This window comes from Mesoplodon bidens (assembly GCF_964165515.1).
Source record: "Mesoplodon bidens genome assembly, chromosome: 11".
NCBI classification, from domain to species: Eukaryota; Metazoa; Chordata; class Mammalia; order Artiodactyla; family Ziphiidae; genus Mesoplodon; species Mesoplodon bidens.
In genome coordinates this window covers 55,803,331-55,815,818 of record NC_138167.1, presented here as the reverse complement: position 1 = coordinate 55,815,818, position 12,488 = coordinate 55,803,331, and positions in this window count along the sequence as shown.

Sequence of the window (12,488 nt, the reverse complement as noted above, 5' to 3'; positions counted from 1 at the left end):
CCGTGTACCGCAAAAAAAAAAAAAAAAAGAAAGAAATAGATAATCTGAATAGCCTTATATTTATTAAGAAACTTATAGTTTAAAACCTTCCCATGAGGAAAACTCCAGGCCCTGTTGGCTTCACAGGTAAAGTCTACCAAACATTTAAGGAAGAAATAATATGATCCATACTAACTCTTAGAAAATCAAAGAGGAGCAGAAAGTCAGCATTATCCTGATTCCAAAACCAAAGACACTTTAAGAAAACTGCAAAACCCTCATATAGATAGATGCAAAATTTCTTTAAAAAATTTTAACAAATTAAATCAAACAATATATTAAAAGGTTAATACATCATGACTAAGTGGAGTTAGTCCTAAGAATGCAAGGTTGGTTTCACATTTAAAAAATCAGTCAATATAATTCATTATATTAAAAACTTATTTTAAGAAATTTGTATGATCATCTCAAGAGATGCAGAAAAAATTTTTGAAACATACAATATTCATTTGTGATTTAAATAAAAACCCTCAACAAGCTAAGAATAGAAGAAGACTTTCTCAACTTGATAAAAGGCATCTACAACTAACATCATATTTACTGATGAAAGGCTGGAACACTTTATTCTTGGTGTCAGGGGCAAAGTAAGGATTTTCACTCTCAGCAATTCTATTCAACACAGTACTGGAGGTTCTAGCCAAACAATAAGGCAAGACAAAGAAATAAAATAATAATAGTAAAACAAAGTTCACCCAGAGTGTAAAAAATGTAATCAAACTGTCTTTATTCACAGATGACATATTGGTCTCTAGAAAATCCAAAGGACTCTACAAAAGGTCTACTAGAACCAATAAGCGAGTTTAGCAAGGTTATAAGATATACTGTCATAAACAAAAATCAGCTGTATTTCTAAATACGAACAACAATCAAAAATTGAAATAAAAATACTATTTACAATTGCATCAAAAATATTAATACTTCAGGATGAATCTTACAAAAGATGTGAAAAACCTATACACAAAAAAAAACTATAAAACATTGCTAGGAAAAATTAAAGACCTAAACAAATGGAGATATATGCTACCTTCATGGATTGAAAAATTCAGTATTACTAAGGTGTTAATTCTCCCCAAATTGATCCATAGATTAAACACAATCCCATTCAAAATTCCAATAGGCATTTCTTGAAGAAATTAACAAAATGCTTTAAAATTTTATATGGAAATGCAAGGAGACGAAATATCCAAAACAACTTTAAAATGAAAAAGAAAGTTGGAGGACTAACAAACATGCTTTAGTTGGTCAGTTAAAATCAAGGACTACTTGATTTCAAGCTGTATTATATAGCTATAGTAATCAAGGTAGTGTGGCATTGATGTAAAGACAGACAAATATAACAGTGCAATAGCATAGAGTCCAGAAATAGATCCACATATGTATGCACAACTGGTTTTCAACACAATGAAAGGCAATTGAGTGGAGAAAGGACGGCTGGATCATTTGGTTACCCATATGCAAAAAACAGTGAACTTGAATTCATACTTTTCAACAGACACAAAAATTAATTCAAAATGGAACGTTTACCTAAATGTGAGAACCTAAAACTAAAAATCTTCTAGGAGAAAAGCGAGGAGAAACTTTTTGTTGCCTTAAGTTAGGCAAAGAGTTCTTAAATATGCTATCAAAAGCACAATGTGTAGAAGAACAAACTGATAAATTAGTTTTCATCAAAATTCGAAATTTCTCATGTCAAAAGTTACTTTTTTTAAAAGTAAACTTGTTATTTTGAGATAATGGTAGATTCATATGCATTGTAGGAAATAACACAAAGAGATCTTAGGTATCCTCCACCCAGTTTCCCCCAACAGTAACATTTTGCAAAACTTCGGTACAATATCACAACCAGGATATTGCTGCTGATAATAGTCAAGATACAGAATGTTTCCCACACAAGGATCTCTTATGTTGTCTTTTTTGAGCCATACTGACTTCCCTCCAGTCCTCACATCCTCCTTAACCTTGAAGACCCCTAATCTGTTCTCCATTTCTGTAATCTTGTCATGTTATTTAAATGAAATCACACAGTATGTAAACTCTTGATATTGGCTTTTTTCTCTCAGCATAATTCTCTGGATATTCATCCAAGTTGTTGCATGTATCAATCTTTCCTCCCTTTTTCTTACTGTGTTATATTCCATGGTATGGTATACCATGGTATATTTAATCATTCACTCATTGAAGAACATCTGGGTTGTTTCTAGTTTTGTCCTATTATAAACAAAGCTGTTATAAACATTTGTGTACAAGTTGTTGTGTGAACAGAAATTTTCATCTCTCTAAGATAATTGACCAAGAGTATAATCGCTGGGTTATATGGTAGTTGCATGTTTAGTTTTTCAAGAAACTACCAAAATGTTTTCTAGAGTGGTTGTACCATTTTACATTCCCACCAGCGATATATTAATCCTCCAGATCCAGAATCTCCAGATCCTCATCAACATCTGGTGTTGTTACTTTGCTTCCTTTTAGCCATTCTTATAGGTGCGTAGTGATATCTCATTGTGGTTTCAATGTGCATTTTCTTTTTTCTTTCTTTTCTTCCTCCTCTGCCTCCTTCTTCTTCTTTATTTTGTTTTTTAACTACGACATGTTTTATTTCACTGTGAAAATCTGTGTAAAGAGCCAAATCTGGTTCCTATGAAGAAAACATCCCCCACAGCTTAAGTAAAGGTGAAGGGGGCGTGCGGTCAGAGTGTACTAAATTGGGCTAGCTCTATCACTACCTTACCTCTTGCTCTGTGGCCCTGTGTAACGGCAATCACACATGCCCAAGATAATTCTCTGCTGGGCTCTCTCTCTTTATTTTTTATAATTTTTTTTTTTTGGCTGTGCCATGAGACTTATGGGGATCGACCAGGGATTGAACCCACATCCTTGGCAGTGAAAGTGCAGAGTCCTAACCACTGGACTGCCAGGGAATTCACTCTGTTGGGCTCTCTGATAAGGCCTGGAGGGCAGCTGTGACATCTGCTTTCTGGCCCATAGACACTGAGAGCTGCCATGGTAGTTATCCAAAATGTGTGAATAAATAGAATTCAGAAGGGACTGCATTGGTGTTTTCAGGTAGCCACATACAGGCAAGAACACTTCAACTAGGAAGGAAAATATATAATTTATCAAAAAATAGTTGTAATAAGTTGAGAAATATCTAAATCCTCTGGAGCCAAGACCTGCCCCTTATTTCCATTCACAGTGCCACTGAATAAGCCCAGGGCTGCCAGGGGAGCAGTGAGGTGGTGCCTCCTTGATGGGCCATTTGAGTCGTCTAGTGCATAAAAAGAAAAGGAGACATCCAAGGAGTAGAAAAGGAGATTTTTCATTTGCTCATTTTGTGATAGGATGGAGGGAATTGCCTGGAAGTGAATGAAGCAAAACTCTTAGTCCTGAGTTTGTTCCAACTCCTCACAAAAGCTAAGACAGATTTTTGAAAACTTGGACCAGTGTCCCACATCCTTGAGGACCAGTGTTAACAAGAGGCTGATCTGAAAAATTTGTTGCCATGAGATTAGTGTGGCTTATATATTTTTTTCATTTTCCCCTCTCAATACTAGTAGACAAGGTGTTGAGTTGGGGAAATACCAAATATTCCCCCAGAGGGGACACTACACCAGCTTCTTGGCTCTAAAGAAGCTCTTGAGGTGATGACGTATATGCCAGATGCCAGTGAAGCTGAGGCTGGCGGTCTGACTGATGGATCACCACAGGACCCCCTGCTTGGTTCTCTCCCTGCTCAGACCAAACCTCTCACTGCCAGCAGTCACCGCACCCCAACAACTGCCATCACTAGCTCTCTGCTCACAATTAGCATTTTCTTAAAGGCTATTGACGTTCAACTCTTTTTGTGTCCTAATTTGCCATCTCTATATCATCTTCAGTGAAATATCTCTTCATATTCTTTGCCCATTTTCTAATGGATTGTTGTTTTTACTCGAGAATTCTTTATATCTTTTAGATAATAGTCTGTTTTGTTGTTGTTGGATATGTAGAGAGCAAATATTTTCTCCAAGTCTGTAACTTGATTTTTTTATCCTTTTAACAGGGAGTTTGGCAAAGCAAAGTTTTCAGTTTTGGTCAAATCGGATTTATTTATTTTGTCTTCTAGGGATTATGTGTTTGGTTTTGAGTCTAAGAATTTTTTTCCTGGTCCTAGATCCCAAAGATTTTCTCTTAGTTTTTTCTTTCTAAAAGTGTTATGGAATAAAACATAAAGTGTTACACTTAATCCAGTGACCCATTTTAAGATAATGTGTGTATAAGATGTATGACTTAGGTCAATATTGATTTTTTTGCTCATGGATGTCCACTTACTCCAGCATCATTTTGTTGACAAGGGATCTTTCTTCCACTGAATTACTTTTGCTCTTTTGTCAAAAATTAATTGTGCTATTTGTGGTGTCTGGTGTCTATCCCTCCCCCAATACCACACAGTCTTAACTATTGCCACTATCAAATGTGTCAAAATTGGGTAAACAGATTCTTCCCAATTTATGTTTCTTTTTTGAAATTGTTTTAGCTATTCTAGTTCCTTTCCATTTCCATTTAAAATTTAGGACAATCTTGTATATATCTACAAAAATGCTGAGATTTTGATAAGAATTGTGTTAAACTTGTATATCAGTTTAGAGAGAATTAATGTCTTTACAGTGTTGAGTATATTGAGTGTTCATATCCAGGAACAGTCTGTCTTTCCATTTATTTAACTTCTTTGATTTCTTTCATTAGCATTCTGGAGATTGTAAATGGTATATATTTACAATTTTGGCATTAACTTTTTTATCACTAGTATATAGAAATATAATTGATTTTTTTGTATTTTTATTTTTTATCATGTAACCTTGCTGAACTTAATGTTCTTTTATCGAAAGGAAACTTTAAGAGTATAAGAAAATTAAGTTACAGACTAGAAAATATTTGCAAATTTTATGTCTGATAGAAGATTCATACCCAGAATAAATAAAATACTCTTGAAATTAAATAATAAACAACTCAACTAAAAGGTGAACAAAATAACCTGAAAAACATTCATGAAAGACTATATGTGCAGATAGCAAATATGCATATGAAGTGATGCTTAATACCCACTGGTCATTAGGGAAATGTACATTAAAACCCTGATGAGGTATTACTACATACCTAATAGAATGGCTAAAAGTAAACCTACTGATCATATCAAGAGTTGACAAGGATGTGGAAGGACTGGAACATTCATCTGCACATGGGAATGTATGATGATACAACTACTTTTGAAAATAGTGTGACATTTTCTTTAAAAAGTTAAAAATACACTTAGTATATAATCCAGTCATTCCACTCCTAGGTATTTCTTTGAAGATGAAAGCACATGTACATACAACACTTTGTTAATGTTCATAGAAGCTTTACTAGTAGTAGACAAAAAAATGAAAATAATCCAAATCTCCGTCACAGATAATTAGACCAACTGTGGTATATCTATACATGGAAAACTAATCAGAAATAAAAAGTAATGAACTATTGGTACATGTAGCAACATAGATGAAACAAGCCAGACAAAACAGTATACCCTGTAAAATTTCATTTATATAATGTTATATTAAATGCAAACTAATAGATAGTAAATGAAAGCAGATACTGGTTGTCTTAGAATGGCATTGGGGGTAGGGGAAGAGTAGGAAGAGATTTCACAGGTGCTGTAGGAAGCAGTTGAAATGGATGGTTATGTTCATTACCTTGTCTGTGGTGATGGTTTTTCAGGTGTATACATATGTCAAAACTTACCAGATTATACACCTTAAATATATATAGTATATTGAGTGTCAATTACACCTTAATATATCTGTTTTTAAGAGCTTACATTTATATGTCTTGGTAAAAAAAGAAAATATTTTTTCTATTTTATATGCTGAGTTTATTCTTATTATTTAAGCATGTAAAATATTTTGTACATGAGAATGGGAAGGATAGGGAAAAGATGGAAAGGGCTTGGGTGTCTGATGTCATCATGAAGATGCCATATCAGCCATTTTCTGCCCAGCTATGTGTTCCTCATACATGAAAATATTAAAAGCACCAATGTTTCAAAATATACTCATCTTAAAAATTTTGTTGTTGTTGTTGTTACAAGCAGATTAACTCAAATCCTAAGAAGTTGTACCTGAATAGTCATACTAAGCCATTAAAACATTAAAAATTGAATTGCATATCACATCTATAAGAGTTGTGTGTCCTGTAAATTAGGAAATCTATATTTTAAATGTAGGAATCCTTCCAGATCAAAGGTAGCCAGAAAATACAAGTACATATTTTAAGTGTTTACAAACTATGAAACCCAATCATATGATATAAACAACCCAGGTAGGGCTATGATGCTTCTATCAGTAGACAGAAGAATCAGATATCTGTAAATGGAACCCAGTGTTGTGATTTATTGTAAATCACATTGATATAGGAGTACAAGTAATGCTAAACCTGTCCCATTAGTCTCTGATAACAATCCAGTCAGCATCAGAAGCAAAAGCTCTGATTGTGAAACCAAACAGAAGTTGGGCTGAAATTCAAGTGGGATGACATAATTATTTCCTTATCAAGTAAGCATCTCTCAACTATTCAAAGATTTAGAACTAAATACAGAAAAGTTAAAAAGAATCAGAAGCATCATATTAACATTTCTATGTTACAGAATCTGAGGATATTAGGAATGTCATTCTAATGACAAAAAGGAATTAGCCTTTTAGAGCAACATATGTCAAGCATTTCATTCAATTTAAAATGAGTAATTTAGTGATTCATTTAGACTTTTGATTTTAAACTAAGCCTTTATTAAATGCATACATTGAAACACTTAAGTGAACTTAAGAACCAAATTATTCAGAAGTTTAATATCTTTATAAGAATTAATTTTATACTTCAGAGGATTTTAAGTCATAAATCAAAGGACTTAAGAAGGAAATTGAATATTGTGTATTTATAGGTATAGTTTACAATACTTTAAAATATTAAATGGGACCAATCAAACATTATTCAGGAACTGCTAAACTAAACTATAAGTAGGTTTGTATGTTCAACTTAAAATTTTAAAGAAGAACCTTGCTAAATTGAATATCAAATTTTAATATAAAAAGAAATCCTTGGATGATCTCTTGCACTGAAAACCTGTTTTTAAGGGTATACAAATCTCACACTTAATAGGACCTTCCTGGTTTTTTTTTTTTTTTTTGAACTTTGTCCCACATCTCTACTGCCTCTTAAATTCTTACATTTTTAGCTTACAAATTATCCAGTCACAGAGTTTTCAAGAACATAATTCTCAAAATTGTAGAAAACTGTCCTATATATATACCTGTGTGTTTCTTCTGTTAGACTCTGAATTTCATCAAAGCAAGGATTGCTTCTTATTCTTTATCTTCTGTGGACTTGGTAGTAAGCTTGGCACTCAATTGTTTCTCAGTAGGTACTCAACAGGAGTTCAGTAATAAATGTTGAACAAACTCACTTGTTTTTCTTAAATAGAGCTCTTCCTCAGCCCTTGTACACAATTAATCCCAATATGAGGACCCTTGGCTCTTGTTATGAACATTTCTTGGGAGACTTTTGGCTGCTTAGCACCTGACTCTTCCTTTTTTTTTTTTTTTTCTAAGACAAAACTATAGTTCAGTTTTTATTTCCTACATAATCTCGGCCTAGAATATAAACTCCATGAGACCAGAGACCTTAGTCATAAGTATTTCCTAGGTTTCGGTCTCACCTACATGTGTCCCCGGCCTGGTCTGGGAGAGCAGCAAATTCACTGGACAAGGGCTCTGCTCTTATGGATCTAATGATCTAGTGAGGACTTCACCAAGCAAGAGGCAATCATACCCGGCTTCAAAGCCTAAGTCTCTGCAGAAGGGCAGATAGGGAGGAGTCTCCTAAAGCCACTGGCTTCCAGGGTGCAGGAAGTCCTGAATTTCAGAGGCTCGATCCCAGAGGCCACAGGGTGCTGACTCTTCCTTTGGTGTTTGGAAAATCTGCTACTCTGTTAGTCTTGGTGGAGGCCTCTAACTACAGAAACCAAAAAGGCCAGATTGCTGACAGCTTTACCGTTGGGCTTTGGTCTAAGCTAAGCCAGGATTTCCAAAAAATTGGAGAAAACATAACATGTTTGCAAAAGACAACCCTAGAACAGATGTTTGTCTACCTATCCCACTGTATTTTACATCATATTGTTTATATGTATTGCCTGTTAATTCATTAATCAATTAAGTCATTCATTCAGATTTTTTGAATTCTAGAATATGAGGCCAGATCATTCATTTAGTCTTTAATATTCTTGCATGGTATTCTGCTCTTGCTAGCACTTTAATTGTTATTGTATAGTACTTACAAATATGCATTTCTTTCTACTTCAAAATAACCCATGCAACTTAAACTTTTATTGTTAATTCTGCTGTCACCAACTTCTCTGGGACTTTTAAATGCCTGCTTCTAAAATAATTCCTCTAATGACGGTTCACACATAGGTATTTTTGTCTACATGTTCTTACATTTTCTCCTCTGTTCCACAACTTCCCTAAGGCATATATTTTTTACTCATTCTTGCAAACAGACCATTACTTTCACCAATTTCCTCTCATGCCAACAGTAGCCTACCATGTCATTATAGTTAACTTTTTTCAAGAGTACTTAAGAATTTTTAAAAATTCAATGCTCTATTTTTGCCTTTGAATTTCTTCATGTAGTCTTTTCTTGATACTCAAAGAAGTACAGACTTGAGTAAACCTTGGAGATTCTTTAGTCTCTCACCTTCATTTTACCAACAAGCTCTTTTAAATTTATCATTCATTATTCAATGTTTAGCAATCTCATATGTACAGCTTTAATTTCTTAATATCTCTTTGTTTAAAATGGCTTACCTTCTCACAGTACCTTACAGGGGTCAGTTGGTATTAAAAAATGTCCATGTAGTCTTTCTTAGCAAACGTTAAAATAAAATATTAAACAAACACACAGGATTAATTATCCCTCAACTCCTAGGTAAACAGATTTACAGGTCATTTGCAGGTCTTTGATACCAATTTTACTTTCATATTCATAAAATAATAGAAATGTTATTGATAATATAACCATTCAACTGGAAGTAAGCAATATGAAAAATAAATCAAAAGACAATTATTTACATTGCTTAATTAAATTAGATTCTCTTTTTATACTCTGCCATTCTTCGCAAAGCTGTCCAGGAGATAAGCAAAAGCAAAGCAATGAGGCTTTCCTAATTACCAGCTGGGATCCTCCAGCCAAACTTCTCTTACCTCAAGGCTGGGAGGAAATCTACACATATCTTTTTCTCTTGTTCCCCTTCATTTGTTTAAGTAGTTGAATGACCCAATAATGCTTTCAGGTTTAAACATGTTTAAACATTTTCTTTGCTGCTAGTTGTCTAATCTGTTACTGAGAAAAAAAAACCCGAGCAGATGTTCAGAGAAATGAAGTTTCCCAGGTGTTGAAAAGGAAAATGCTGATCTGCATGTTACCATGGAGTTAGTGTCTGCTCACTGTTGCCTTCCTTCATGGCAGGTAAAGAACAGTCTAATTATCTGAAAAAAGCAACGCTTCATCTGTTGTTGTAATGCTACAGAGATTCTATGATGAAAATCATGAATTTCTTTTTTTAAGAATCTTAGGAAAGAACAAAATTCATTCATGAGAAAACTCTTTATAAGAAGAAAATACTATATTTTAAGCGTTCTATCAATAACACTATGTATATGGTGAGAAAAGACAATCACTGATGTTTTCTGCAGTTGTTCTTCCTAAGAACAAGAATTTAATGCCAGATGTTTTTATTTCCTACTATCTTAGGCACTGCTATTTTCACATGTGGAATTCCTATTATCTTGAAAGGTAGCACCGAACTCAGGATAAATCTGTGTGTAAGGAGAAAATAAGGATTGTCACTACAGTTGTGGATAAAATATATACATTGCAGCCCTATCTTTTGTCTTCAATATTACAGCTTTTGTACATGTGAAAGATGAATGTGCATGTTGACTAATAAATTGCTATTAAAAAAATACATCTACAGGGGCTTCCCTGGTGGCGCAGTGGTTGAGAATCTGCCTGCCAATGCAGGGGACACGGGTTCGAGCCCTGGTCTGGGAAGATCCCACATGCCGCGGAGCAGCTAGGCCCGTGAGCCACAATTACTGAGCCTGCGCGTGTGGAGCCTGTGCTCCGCAACAAGAGAGGCCGTGATAGTGAGAGGCCCGCGCACCGCGATGAAGAGTGGCCCCCACTTGCCGCAACTAGAGAAAGCCCTCGCACAGAAACGAAGACCCAACACAGCCATAAATAAATAAATAAATAATTTTTAAAAAATCACTTTATTTAAAAAAGCATACATCTACAGGTAAATAAATAAATAAATAAAACCATACCAGTGGCTATAAAATGAAAAGTATAAATGTCCCTCTGCCTGCTCCCCCACCCCTCCTCTCCTCCTAGTTCTACCAGGACCATCCTCTAGGAGCAGAGGTTTCTACTTTCAGTTATTTTGGTTGCTACCATCAAGGTTGAATTTACTTTGCAGCTAAAGAAATTTTAACTTCAGGGTCCTCCAGGTGCATAAGTCTCTCCCAGCACTCTGGGAGTGGCCCAGAAGTAGATCCAGATTATGTGGGGCCTAAAATGTATACATTTGGGAAGACACATCTGTAAGAAAATAAATGCAAAATTACATATACAGAATTGCTAGCTCTCCCCCAATGCCTTTCAAGGAGCCCTTGCAGGTGAGCATTCCAGAAGGATTAAGGATTAAGCTTCATTAGTTTCAAGGTCAGTAGGTCCCTGGTTGTCATTTTTAGATTTACCAACAACATTAGACAGTATCTGTTGATTACCTACTCAGAAGCATGAGGACATTTAGTGTACCTACCCTACCTCCTAATTTCTCTTTCCCCCACTTACCTTCTGGTTTTTATAGTTGTGTTATTGTGTTATTATACTGATAGCTAAGGTTTATGACAGTCACTAAAATTATGTTTGTAGATTCATTCCAAAAACCAATCAACAGTAATACAATATTACTATATAAATGATATTTTCTGTTGAACCAAGTAATATGGTTGGATGCCTAAAGAAATATATGTAACCTTGTACCATTAAATTTTCTTACTCTAAGGGAAATCTTCCAAGCATCTTGGACTTATGATATTCTTATTTTTTTTTCAAATTTTGTTCTTAATTTCTTCTGGGTAAGACTTAGCTGGCCTGTTTCTTATATCCTGTTTCCCCTTTTTGGTATTTCATTACACACTGCCTGGATTAACTCCTCATATAATTTTTTATGCAGTTTTGTAGGAGGTAGAGTTTGTGAATGTCCTTCAAAATTGAACGACTTCACAGACTATTGTTAGTTGTAGAAAATGTTCTTTATGGAAAACTTTCAAGAACATGTTTAATTTAGTTATCAGGTATATACTTTATCATAATAACATGTCTTTAAGAAGAGTTTCAAAGAAAATTATAGGAAGGAAGGAAAGCATGGTAGACATAAGGAGGTAATGTTTGATTTATCTCAAGGTAAATGAGACCAATCTGAGATGAAATCACCTTTTGTAATTGCTAAAAAGCACGCATTTATATGGCTAAAAGCAAAGAGGAAACAGTAGATGTCATGCTATTCAACCGGAACTATTTTCTAAAAATCTAAACTTTTCCTAAAAGGTTTTTCTTCCTTTTTGTTTTCTCAGTATTCAGGCTGAGAACAACTATGCTTTGTGAACAACCAACAAATGCTCTTAATTCATATCTCAGAAGGACTTAAGAGGTATGATAAGCACTCCCTCAACGATTCAATATACTAAAAGTAATCACTCTTTCCTATTGAGGCTTGTGTGTGTGTGTGTGTGTGTGTGTGTGTGTGAAATAAATTGTTTATACTCTGGAAGCCTAGGAAAATAGTTCATTCTACTACAACTTTAGAAACTCTACAAAGTAATACATTTATAATGTCTAATAAGAGATTATATTTTCTTCCTGCCAATTTGCTTAATATTTTCAATAATCATTAATGCTGGTAAAAGGTGAGAATACCACTCTATATAACTTTTAAAATATTTGTGCAAAAAACGTGTTCATGACTTATTCATAATTCTATGGGAATCCAATAATCCCAACTCTTTTCCCCACATAGAAGAGAGTGGGTTTTAGTAAACACAAGCAGACATGACTAGCACGGTTGTTTTTTATGCACTTATTGTTAGCCTGAATAGCTGTCCAGTAGAGAATGGTGTTTTGCCATATTCATGAGTGGGTTGAGGCAGGATATAAGGAGACAACTTTGGCTTTCTGCTTTGCCATTCCCTGATTTTTATGTTCATTTCCTACCCCTGTCTTACCTGACTTCCTATCCCTTACCATTGTATCCATTTTAGCATGTTTTAAAATTCTATCCATCAATTTAGTACATAGCCCTGTGCTAGGTCATAAGAGGG